This window comes from Thamnophis elegans, chromosome 5 (assembly GCF_009769535.1).
Source record: "Thamnophis elegans isolate rThaEle1 chromosome 5, rThaEle1.pri, whole genome shotgun sequence".
In the NCBI taxonomy this organism is placed as follows: Eukaryota; Metazoa; Chordata; class Lepidosauria; order Squamata; family Colubridae; genus Thamnophis; species Thamnophis elegans.
The window spans coordinates 21,157,326-21,170,644 of NC_045545.1; positions in this window are offsets into that span (position 1 = coordinate 21,157,326).

Sequence of the window (13,319 nt, forward strand, 5' to 3'; positions counted from 1 at the left end):
AATGGGCAATGCCAGCGCCAATATTTCATTAAAAGAATATTGTCCTTACAAATACTTGAAAAAAGACTTCTAAAAGCAGTTTCCACAAAATGATTTTATATCTATCATCTCTCTCTCTCTCTCTCTCTCTATATATATATATATATATATCTATATCTATATCTATATCTATATCTATATCTATATCTATATCTATATCTATATCTATATCTATATCTATATCTATATCTATATCTATATCTATATCTATATCTATATCTATATCTATATCTATATCTATCTAGCTATCTTTCTATCTATCTATCTATCTATCTATCTATCTATCTATCTATCTATCTATCTATCATATCATATCATATCATATCATATCATATCATATCATATGTCTATCTCAGGAGTGTCAAACATGATTTCATTGAAGGCCGCATCAGGGTTGTGTTTGACCTCAGGGGGCTGGGGTGGGAGTGGCCAGGGTAGGCGTGGCCAGCTTGACATCACTCATGTTGGGGGCGCCTATGATGACCTGAGTGCTTTGCCAGTGAAAATGAGCTTCCGAACTCCCATTTTCGGCTTCTGTCAATGAAAACGGACCTGTGGCCCTCCCAAGTTCCGTTTTCATTGGCAGAGGCACTGTGGGCCAGTCCTTTGCTGTTTCCAAGGCAGACCCACAGACTAAATCTAAGCATTCCACAGGCCGGTTCCAGCCCCAGACCTTGACTTGACACCCTTGGTCTATCTAATCAATATCTCTGAAACATGGCAATAAACAGATAAAGTTTTTATATATTTGGGATATTCAGGTATGTGTGTGTGTGTGTGTGTGTGTGTGTGTGTACCATACATCTATTACATTTAGATTTTATGTATGTATATACACACATATACATACAAATGTAGATTTAGACAAAATCTAAAGGTAATAGAATAGACTCATATATATAAATATAACTATGTCAAAATAGTTTTAGACTCAGAAGGTAATTAGTAAAGGAAAGCAATGCTGACTTAAACAGGGAATTATGAAAACAATATAACATCTTGTTCATTAGGCTACACCAGGCTTATAAGTGAGTTTATAGGTTTTGTTCCTGCTTATTAGGGAAGGGTGTTTGTGTGTCTTCTTTTTATTATTTTAAAAATGTTCAGCCTTTGGGGAGATCACAAAACAACTTTTTTAAGCTTCATTCTTCAGAATGACAGGAAACTGTGTTGCTATTTTTTGACGCTTTTAATTGGCAGAGAAGGGAGAATAGGGGCTAAATTAAGCTCTGGGAGTGCAACCTTCTAATTCATGGAACATAAGGAGGCTTTGCCAAGAAGGGTAAACAACAGATACAATATTTTTTTTTGTCTTTTGGACTTTCCTTAAATTGGATCTCACTTTATGTCCACAAAGCACTGATTTGTGTAGCCAACTCTGAACTTGAGCTTTTTTACTGCTGTAACAAAACTTCCTAATGCGTATATGGTTTATATCATAGGTTTCTAATCTGGTAGGAAATAATTGCACATCAGCCTCTTTATTCAAGTGATGGCACTGTGAAAGATGGGGGAATTTGCAAAGTTTGCTCAAAATCTGCTCAAGAACATATTTGTGCTTCCTCACCTGAACATTCTCAACTGTACAAAAACTGCGGAAAGCAAATATACTTTCCTATTATCTCAGTTCAGTCAAACTTGGCAGAAAGTTCTTTGATGTTAAAAGGCCTTTGCAACATTGGACATTACATTTTTATAAATACTTTTATTTAATCAATACAGAGTATCATGGAGGGTCTAAATACACTGTCAATAAAGTGCCATGTCAATATAGTTCTGCTAGGAGGCGGCTGGCTAATGCATTTGTCGGGTTTATGATATTAAAATGAATCGTGAAATTTTGACAGGGCATTAGATCTGTGGACGCATCAAAATAATGTGCTGTGATCTTACTTGCAGTAGGTGTCATTTATCATTCCGTAGACATGTATTCTGTAGCAGGCATCCATCGCTAGAATTAAGGTGAACCAACCAGTGCTGAGATAGGAGCCAGACTGGATTCTGTAGAAGAAACAATTTAAAGAAGACCACTGAGAAATTGCTTCTACTTCCTTAAAGACATTATTATTTGTTACATGAACAAAAACATTGATAAACTGACAAAAATGTTTAATGATTTTGAATTAGAGCAAGTCCCTCACACTGGTATGTTTTACCCTGCAAGGGTCAGTATGAAAAATAAATGCTTTATAAACTGCAGAAATAAGAATAGCTGTTGTTGTTTTTAAATGTAAGCATGCATAAGTCTAAACCTTTATTTCTGGAATTCGGTAATTTATTATTACTGTTGTAGAATGACAGTAATGTACAAATTGAGGAGAAATGTTTAGCATGAGAATGTTGATTAGGTTAAATGAACATTCAAGTGGTGAACCTTCTGAACTCTTTGCATTTAAATTCAGAAATAAATAGAAATCAATGCAATAATACAAATCAGTATAAATTAATTCTAACTAGCCAAATCCCATTTTATTCTACTTGATTTTGTACCTATATGTACTGGGGGTGTGATGAAGCCAGCACAAAAACATAAAGGTTACGCAGGCTCTCTTAATATTGCCAACTATGCTATTAACATAAATTTGGAGAAGACCTTCCCATGCAAACATGATTTTCTCCATGAGAACTAATAGCTTTGTTGATAGGGTTTTCCAATTATTTCTCTAAACACATTCACACATATGGGATGCTTGAAATTGATTTCTGCCCCGATCTCAGACAATCCTAATTGCTAATTCTATTCATGGCTGATGCGCTAATTAGTGCATTAAGAAATCCTGCTTGTTTTTAAAACAATCTTTTATTTTTTAATATTCTTATCTAGAGTATTATCACGTATATTCTATAGATGAATAATGCAATGCACAATGCAACATAATGTTTGTTTCCTTTAATATGGAAGATATCTGTCCATAAAAATATTTCATTTCATTGGATTTAAACATATTTCACATATCTTGCTTGGAATAAAAAAAATAATGATGTCAATGGACTCTTGTTTTTCTTTCTTCCTCCTTCAAATCAGGCCTAACTCCTGGGGAATACCTGGACAAATCTATGTAGTACCGTATTTTTGGGAGTATAAGACACACCTTTTTTCCTGAAAAAAAGAGGCTGAAAATCTGGGTGCATCTTATACATCGAAAACGGCATTTTTTTGCCTCCCGAAGCCCCACCCCCTTCTCCAAAATGGCCGTACCTAGCCTTATGAAGGCTTTCAGAGAAATCTCAGGGGCTGGGGAGGGCAGAAATGAGCAAAAAATGGCCCATTTTTGCCCCCCCCCAGCAGCACTCTATAAGCCTCCATAACGCTATGCATGCAATTTTATTTGGCAAAAAAAACAACGGCCCGTTTTCGCAAAAAATGGGCCATTTTTTGCTCTTTTTTGCCCTCCCCAATCCCCCAGGGTATTCTTGCCTTTTATTTGAAAAAAAAAAGGTCGTTTTGGGGAGGTTTGCAGAGTGCAAAAACTTTCCCCCTTTCAGAAAGCTCTTTAGTTAGAGTAATTGATGAGAATTACATGGATCAAGTGCTGTGCCAGAAGAAACAAAGACTTAGGTGCTGCAGGTTGTCCTTCTCCAGCACATGGATAAATACACCTGGAAACATCTACCTACCTACCTACTTTCTCTCTCTCCCTACCTACCTACTGTATTTCTCTCTCTCTCCCTACCTACGCTCTCTCCCTACCTACTGTATTTCTCTCTCTCCCTCCCTCTATCTACCTAACCTACCTACTCTCTCTCCCTATCTACCTACTGTATTTCTCTCTCTGTATCCCTCTCCCTACCTACCTACCTACTCTCTCTCTCTCTACTTATCTACTGTATTTCTTTCTCTCCCTCTACCTACCTACCTACTTTTTTAAAAAATTGCCTCTTCACAACCTTGGTGCGTCTTATACTCCGGTGCATCTCATACTCGGAAAAATATGGTAATCTAGGCAAAATCTGTGGAAATGTGTGTCCTTGCTTTCTTTCTAGGGCTGAGGGAGAGCGACTGGCCCAAGGTCAGCCAGCTTGATTCTGTGCCCAAGTCATGACAAAAACTTGGATTTCTCACTCTTGATCTAGCACCTTAATCTCACTTGTTATAAATAAAATGTTTCAATGAAGAAGGTGCTTTTCCATCACCCAGAACAAGAAGCTTTCATTGACTCACCTGACACATTGTCAAATAATTCATGTAAATATAGGAGAATACACTGTAACTGTCACCAATAAACACCAATTAAGATTTAAAACCCAGCGTACCACATTCTCATTAGCAGGACAGACTTGAAATAAAAGTGGAGAAAACCCAAGAAGCATTTCTTAGAGGAAGAAAAAATGGATGATCTAGAAAAGAAATGAAATGCTGTTGTTTCTGCACAGCATTAACAGCGCTAGACAAACCCATACATCAATCAAGTTTCTCATTACAGAAAATCCTACCAAAAGCATTTACATGTCACCAAGAAATATATCAGTCTTTTGTCCAATTTAATCTCCACTGACATGACGAGGATTTTATCAAATCTGTCCTGGGTAAAAGTGTTCCATCATTACCAAATCACCTCAAATAAAGGTAGTCCTCAACTTACAACCACAATTGAGCTCATTTCTGTTGTTAAGTAAGTTTTGCCCCATTTTACAACATTTCTTGCCACAGTTGTTAAGTGAATTACTGCAGTTGATAAATTAGTAACCTGGCAATTAAGTGAATCTGGTTTCCCCATTGACTTTGCTTCTCAGAAGGTGGCAAAAGGGATCACATGACTCCGGGATGCTGCAATGGTCATAAGTATGAACCAGTTACCAAGCACCTGAATTTTGATCACAGGATCCTGGAGATATTGCAAAGGTTGTAACTGAAAAACAGTCCTAAATTACTTTCTTCAATGCCATTGTAACTTTGAATGGTCACTAAATGAACTTGTAAGTCAAGGACCACATGTATCTGTTCTTGTTTTAATTCTGCTTTTGCCGAAACAAAGAAATTAACTGTACATGTTTACAATAGATCAGTTTCCTATATAATTACAGCAAACATCTCTGGATGTTGTTGTTTATGTTGCAGGAATTCATGAAAAAAAAAATTTCTCATGTCGCTTTTCAGCCCATGTTGACAAAAAAAAATAAAAAGATTCCTTGAACACATTTAGGAGACCTATCATCTACCCAAGGTATTTATACATAAAAATCAGTGGTGAAATTCAATTTTTTTTACTACCAGTTCTATGGGTGTGGCTTAGTGGGTGTGGCAGGGGAAGGATACCTCAAAATCTCCATTCCCTCCCCACTCCTGGGGAAGGATATTGCAAAATCTCCATTCCCACCCCACTTTGGGGCCAGCCAGAGGTGGTATTTGCCGGTTGTCTAAACCACTCAAATTTTCTGCTACCGGCTCTCCAGAACCTGTCAGAACCTGCTGAATTCCACCCTATGCACTATTTGGTGGGAGGTCACAATCTTGAGAAGAGGTGTCCAACTTTGACAAATTTAAGACTTGTGGACTTCAACCCCTAGAATTGGCTTTTTGGGAAATTCTGGAAGTTGAAGTCTATGTGTTTTAAAGTTGCCAAAGTTGAATACTCCTGCTCTAGAGTCTTAAAGAAAAAAACCTACTAAGAAGTACATCTCACTGAACTCAGAGAGACTTAAGAAAGAAAACAAGCTGGAAATTGGCCATAAATATATCTCATTCAATGTGAGAAGTACCAATAACTGAAGCCAAGCTATTTTTTTTTAATGCTCACAACTGCCAGCTTTGTTCCATTCTCTTTATCCTTGTCTTTATTTATCCCCGGAGTTTGTACAGCCACTCAGAAAAGTGTTCCCTTTAGCCACTTGGACTTACTGCTAAATACATTCGGAGCTCTACTATTAACCTGGCAAGAGACCAAAGAACAGCTATCAAGCCTGATGCCTTGCATTTACTGTCTTTGTTTTAACCAGTGTCTTGTCTGTGCAATGGAAGCACCAACCTTCGGCTTTTTAGAGGATTCTTTTATCAGAGAATTATGAAAAAAGAGGATGCTTCTGATAATGAATGTTTCCTGGGAAATGCAATATTGCCAATAGCCTCTAAAAATGCTATAAACAGAAGCAAAACAAAAGCTTAAAAAAATTAAAAAAATAATAATCAATACCTCATGTCTTATTTTAACAGTATTGGACCTTAGTCATCAGTACACCCTTCTGGCAAGATAAATAAAAATAACATGTTCTCAGATACTTTCCCTAAGAAATGGAAAACATCACCAAATACAAACTCCATAGTTTAAAGCCAATGTCCAATTTCATCTGTTTCCCTTCTGAAGAAAGGTATATAATGAAATGAAAACAGATGGTTTGTAACACCTTACAATTCAATCTGGATTCTCTAAACATATTTCTACCAAATGAAGAAGTTGGTATTGGAAGTGTGAAAAACAATTTTAAATTTTGCAGAAAGGTCATAAGTTTCTAAGTAGTATTGTCAATCTCTTCCAAAACATATTGCGAATAAAGTTGTATACCTCCCGTCCAAAGCTATAAGAATAATATAAACTGTATATTGCACACTTTCAATTTCAGGCCAGTATACAGAAAGCCAGCAAAGTTTTACATGCTTTGTAATAAAGAACCTTCACTCTAAAATTATTTAGCATGGGACAATTTCTTAAAAGTTTCTTATATGTTTGTGTGAAAAATTGTGCATGCTGAATATGTGTCCACAATACATGTAAGTATCATGCAACTGCTTATTTGGAAATTTTATCACCTATATATAATGGCTGAAAGCTTTGTTTTTGGGTAGAGTCACTACAAATTCAAATTCTCCACAGACACATCTGTGTTTTGATCTAGTTGTTGTCAGGTACTAATAACCAAGAACATTTGTTGTGTTCAAAGGACAGAAGGGTTTATTATTACTACCAATACACAATGATTTAGTCAATTAAAGGTAAAATCTAAATAGGTGCTAGAAAAGGGTTAAACAAATTCATTAGGTGGCTGAGCCTCGGTCTTTTGTGGCAACACAATGATTCCAAACTGATGACAAATTTAACTCTGCCTTCCAGGTCAGTCTGCTCTTCTCCTACAGTTATGTGTTGTCTCTGGCTAGGAATAAAACTTATCCCAATATACCATAGCTTAAAGGTTCCAATCCTGGACATTTCAAGATGGAGTAGGAGTAAGCAATGTTCAACATTAAAGAGGGACTAGGATCAAACAGTGATTAAGGCAGCAGGTAGAAACCAGGAGACAGTGAGTTCTAGTCCTGCCTTAGTCATGAAAGCCAACTCAGGGACTTTGGGCCAGTCACTCTCTCAACCCAAACCAACCCAACTCAACTCAGAAAGTAGCTGTTGTAGGCAAAATTGTAGGAGGAAGGAATATTGGGTATTTTTGCCACCTTGAGTTATTTATAAAAATAATAAAGACAGGAAACTAAAACAAAAACATCACCAAATAATCAATCTTCTGGTTGGTAGGGCTAGAAATTTATCAGGACTGTCTGTTAGATGCCAAAAGGCAAGATCCGGTGTTCTGATTTGCTTCTTTGGTTACTTTTTTTGTTTCTTGTTTGCTTTTGCTTGAGAGAGAATTTTGCTAAGACAGATTTAAATGTCAATGACTTTTGACTTTGGATAGGAAATAGTGATTTAAGTGGCAGAGAGGTGTAATTTCACACCACAAACATTGCTTTAAATGACAGGTACTTCGACTTTGAAATACTGCTTCAGGCCCAGTCAGCTCTGGTGGGAACCATACCTGATTTAATGAGCCACTCACTTTCATTGTAGTAGAGGAGCATGCAAATATGTAAATAAATAAACCCAGGCTTTGTTGCTGTTTTTAACATAAACATTCCCTTCTTAGAATGTCTTTTTTCTCTCTCTAGATATGGCAACTTGGGGAGCTATAATCCTTTCCAACTTCCAAGAAAAAGTAAGAGGAAAAAAATGTGGAAAAAGTGAACAGTGGCATCCAACCGATATGAATATTGTGACTTAACATTCTAAAGGGAGCCGATCCTATTGCTGGGTCTTTCCAGCCCAGTACCATTGCTTGATAGGAGACAAAACTATGCCATAAGGGCCAATAACTATCCTAGAACAGCTCCCCAGAAACCAGCAATAGAGAATATATGTAGCTGAGGAATGAACTGTGGGGTCTTGGTTTCTCTGAGGTTGATTGTTTTCATCAGATGTTTCATTACCATGCTAGGTAACACCATCAGTTTCCAGGGGAGTGATGTTTGCTTGTTATTTATATAAAATAGTTTTACCTACTTATATATAATAATTTGTCCTGTCAATTATAGCTGGTGTGGTTTCTTCCTTGATAGTTCCTTAACTAGGGTGTTGTTTCTTCCCTGATAGTTTATCTGCTGTTTTCTGCATATCTGATGTTGCTGATAATGATGTGCCCTGGGCTCTTGGTTTTCTTTTTTTGGGCCTTTGTTTATATCTTTTAAATGGTGTGTGTGTGTGTGTGTGTGTGTGTGTGTGTGTTTCATGAAGGAAGAGGCTATACCCAACCAAGACTGAGAGGACAAACTACTGTATATAAACAACCAGCAAATTCTACTACAGTATCCCTTTTGGAGATGTCTGGAATACAGATCCTACTTCTATTACACCAATGGAAGAGAATATTTGTAGCTCAGGGTTCAACTGTGGGGTCCTTGGTGCTCTCTGAATTTGGCTGTTTTCTTGCAGACATTTGATTACCACACTAAGCAGCATCGTCCATCCCCGCTCTCCTTTTAGCACTGATAATGTTAACTAGCATGGTAAAGAAACACTTGTAAGAAAACAACCAAGCTCAGAAGAGTTGGATCCAAGGATCCTACCTACTTCTGTTGGTATACCGTGTAACAAAATCTTGATCCTCTGGGCTCCATTCAAGACTTCTTATTCATTCAGGCAAGGCACAGCTACCTCTTTCACCAGGGACAAAGTATAAGTATAATCTTTATTGTCATTGTACTTAAATACAACAAAATTGGTTTTAACCTCACTAGTGCAAAATTATAGCAGAAATGAAAAAAGAAAGAAAAAGAAAAAAACTAGTGTGTGCATGGAGTGATTGTGGTTGTATTTAAAAGTCTTGACAGCCCAAGGATAGAAACTATCTTTAAACCTATTTGTTCGGGTGGCTACACTTTGATGTCTTCTGCCCGATGGTAGAAGTGCAAAGAGACACTGACCAGGGTGTGAAGCAGCGAGATCTGGCGATGTCATCCAGTGGTGTCAGAGGGCAACCAATGGTTTCTTGTGCCGAATTGATCACTCTCTGTAGTGCCTTCCTGTCCACAGCTGTTAAACCAGCACACCATACTGTAATGCAATATGTGAGGACACTTTCTATGATGAGAAAGAGGTAATCAGCCGTTGTTTCACCTGATTTTTTTGCAGGACTCTAAGGAAATGAAGTCTCTGTTGGGCCTTTCCAATCACCAGAAATGTGTTGTTTTTCCAGGTGAGATCTTTACTAATAAGCACTCCCAAGAATTTAAAAGAGGAAACCCTCTCCACACAGCCCCCCTAGATATACAGTGGGGTAGGCTCCTCTCTGTGCTTCCAGAAATCTAGCACCATCTCCTTTGTCTTACTAGTATTTAGACGTAAGTTGTTTTTTGAGCACCATGCGGATACCTTCTGGACTTCTTCTCTGTATGCTGATTTGTCCCCTCCAGTTATGAGACTCAGCACTGCTGTTACTATGTTGGATGGATCAGAGGATATGCATTCATATGTATACAGAGAGTACAGGTAGGGGCCGAGCACACAGCCCTGAGGGGAGCCTGTCCTGAGCATGGAAGATGTGAAGGACCCAACCCTTACTGTTTGTGGACAATCCATCAGGAAGTCTTTGATCCATTCACAAGTGAGGGGAGGGAAATTCAGATCAGTCAACTTTTCAATGAGAATTCTGGTAAGATGGTGTTAAAGGCCGAGCTATAGTCTATAAAAAGCATTCTGACATAATTCCCAGATTTCTCAAGGTGGCTCAGTGCAATATGTAGAGCAGTGGTGATGGCTTCGCCTGTCAACCTGTTGCTTCTATAAGCAAACTGGTGTTGATCAAAATTTGGTGGAAGACAGGATCTGAGGTATTGTAGGACCAGTCTCTCAAAGCTCTTCATCGCTATAGACGTCAGTGCAATGGGTCTATAGTCATTCAAGCTATTTATGGCTGCTTTCTTTGGAACTGGGATAATTGTGGCTGCTTTCAAGCATGATGGGATTCTAGCCTGTTGCAGGGAGATGTTAAAAATCCTTGTCAGAACCCCTGTCAATTGGTCAGCACAGGTTTTTACCACTTTCCCCAACACCCCGTATGGACCTGCAGCTTTGTTGGGATTTACAGCCTTCAGCTCAGCTCCCACTTGATGTTCATCCAGGGTGAGTGGCTGGAGGTCAGAGGGCCTTTGGGCTAGAGTCACAGAGACTGATCTTTTGACCTCAAAGCGAGCGAAGAAGCTATTTATCTCCTCTACTAGCAGGGCATTAGCATTGGCTATTTTTTCGTATTGCCCTTATAGTTGGTTAGGTGTTGTAGCCCCTGCCACACCTGTCTTGAGTTATTATCTTCCAGATACTTCTCTACCTTTTGTTTGTATTTCATTCATCCAAGATAGAAAAAAAATGGAGACTGGAAAAGTCACATGGTATTGGTAAAGTAATTTTAAAGAGAAGGGATCTAAGCCCTTCTCTGGTCTGGAATTGAGAAAAGAGGCAGAATTGTAGCCAAGAAAATCTTCAGGAAGAGAATAAGCCCTGCTTGAATAGGGAAGAGACAGGACAGTTTGAAACATATGAAAAAGGAAAGAGCTAAGGGCCTAGGGCAGGGATGGTTAACCTTTTCGGCACTGAGTACCAAAACTGGAGCATGCATGTACCAGAGTGCCAGAACCCAAAAGAGAGCAGCTGGCTGATGTGCATGTGCTCTGGGCCAGCTGTCTGGCACGCATGCACATGATGGAACCTGGAATAGCAGCTGGCGATTGTGCGCGTGCCCACAGAGAGGGCTCTGGGGGCTACCTCTGATATGTGTCTCATAGGTTCTCCATCACAGGCCTAGGGAATAAACAGGAACTGAGAGAAAATGTATCTAAAATTTGGACTGAAAGTTGAAATCTATGATTTAATGGAGAATCAATCTAAGGAGAATCGAGAAAAAGTAAAAGTTGTAAGTTGATTGTGATCAGATTTGTTTTAAGGTATGCTTGTCTGTTGTGACCTTTGTCCAGCCATTTATTGCTGCATGGAATGGACAAATAGAATTAACCCCAAAACAAAGGACAAAGTCCAGACATGTCATTTCTGTATAATTTGCATCATTATGTAATTGACATAAATGGATATGAATGATATAAAAATGTCAATTATATAATTTAACCAAAGATGTAAATTACATTAGTGACATAAATTGAGATTTAATGAATGCCCCTTCCCGCCAAATGAGCCGTTAAATTGAAGTTTTGCTATACTTCTATGTTGCCATCCCTTCATGCTTTTTTCCCCTTGAACAGGCCATCTTATGACGTGATGTAAAACTTAAATACTGTGTTTCAGGTGAGAAGATGGTTTGTTACCTGGAAGGCATCATAAATTATCTAGATGACCTGGAAATCTGACTGGTTGCCATAACGCAGATTTATAAAAAGATGAGATTTGTCTTTCTGCTGGACCTTCTGTTATGTCAGTTTAGAAGAACCTGTTATATGTCCTTCATAACCTAAATATCCTGTGTTGTTTAGACTCTTAAAAAGGGATTTGAATGTTTTTGAGTTTTATGTGTTTCAGCTAGGCACCACAGATATTCATAATGTCTAACTACCTTCCTTTTTTCTATTTCTGTTCTGAAGAAAACCGTTAGCAAATGGATTTTATCTAAAATTATGTTGTGTTTACGTTTTATACTGGGTGCTAGCAGAATTTTAATCAGGTATCCTATCAGTTTCTAAATCTGCATCTATGATAACACATTTCTCTGATATAATTAAAGTCTATAGTGATAATGAAAAATAGATGTTGCTAGTAAAATTAATGGCTTGATCATTTTAAAAACTTTTTGTGTTATCACAGTAGCAGTAGAGTAAAATACAGGTAAACATGAAAACCATTAAGGAAGAATAGAAACTTCACTGATGGGGAAACTAGGACGTGTCAAGATTAAGTTGCTCAAAAAAATCTGCAGGCAAAGCTTCCACAATAACAATAACTCAAGGTTTGGGAGTGGAGAAATTGTTTTCTGAAATAAATGAGATTCTATATTTATTGAAGAAACTATCTCAATACCACAAAGAAAATAGAAAAGCATACTTTAAAATGACTGGGTGTTATTTTCCTCAGATTTTAAACTCCATGAAGAAAGAATGACCAAATTCGATAGACTATTTTTTTTTCTTGAAAAATGCAAAAGGACTTCCTCAAAAGCAAACAATTTGCTTTATGGAAGCAAATCTTGGAAGCAACCTAGACCAACATTTATGGCTATATTCATGGGACTTACTTCACACAGTATGCCATGGTAAATGGCCTGTCTAGCAAAAGATGTATAACTCAGAATAGCCTGGTTTGTTTTAGAATGCTGGCCTATCTGCCTAGTAAGCAACCCGAATGAGATGGCTTGACTTAGATTAATGCCATCAAGTTCTGGAAGGGAGAATTCAAATTTTTCCACCAGTCACCTTACTTTACCAAGCTTATCTTGTTAAGTAACTCTATATGTTTAACACCAGTCTATATGCATGATTTCAACATATGAATTAATTTCTCCATTTATCGTGCCATTCTGAACCAGGCTATTTTCCACCTCTTATATGTTTAAGGAAAGTGGGTACTAGTAAATAATTGTATTCATTTGATCTAGCTTGAAAAGTTGGTAGCAATTGAAACCAGGAAGACCTTTAAATACTTCCATCTTGTTTGCCAATCATACCTGTTTCTGGATCAGGAAGTCCATTCATAATAATTCATGCCTTGGTCACCATTTATATTATTAATTGGCTAGATTCTGCAATATAATCCGCAAGAGATTATTACCCTAAAAGACTATCCTGAAACCAACTGATTAGGAAAGCAAGTAGCTAGTAATAATAGGCACATCTCAATACATCTGCATAGCACCACTACTGTTGTAGGCTTCTAAGTTCAGTTCAAGAAGCTGGTTATCCCTATAGAGTCCTAAGTAGCACAGGGAAGTTTTTTTTGTGGGGCTGCATACCTCTGGTTATTTCTGCCTTTCTGAATGTGTTCCAGATGACCTCTTTTTTTTTTATAAAAAAAATTATTTTCAAA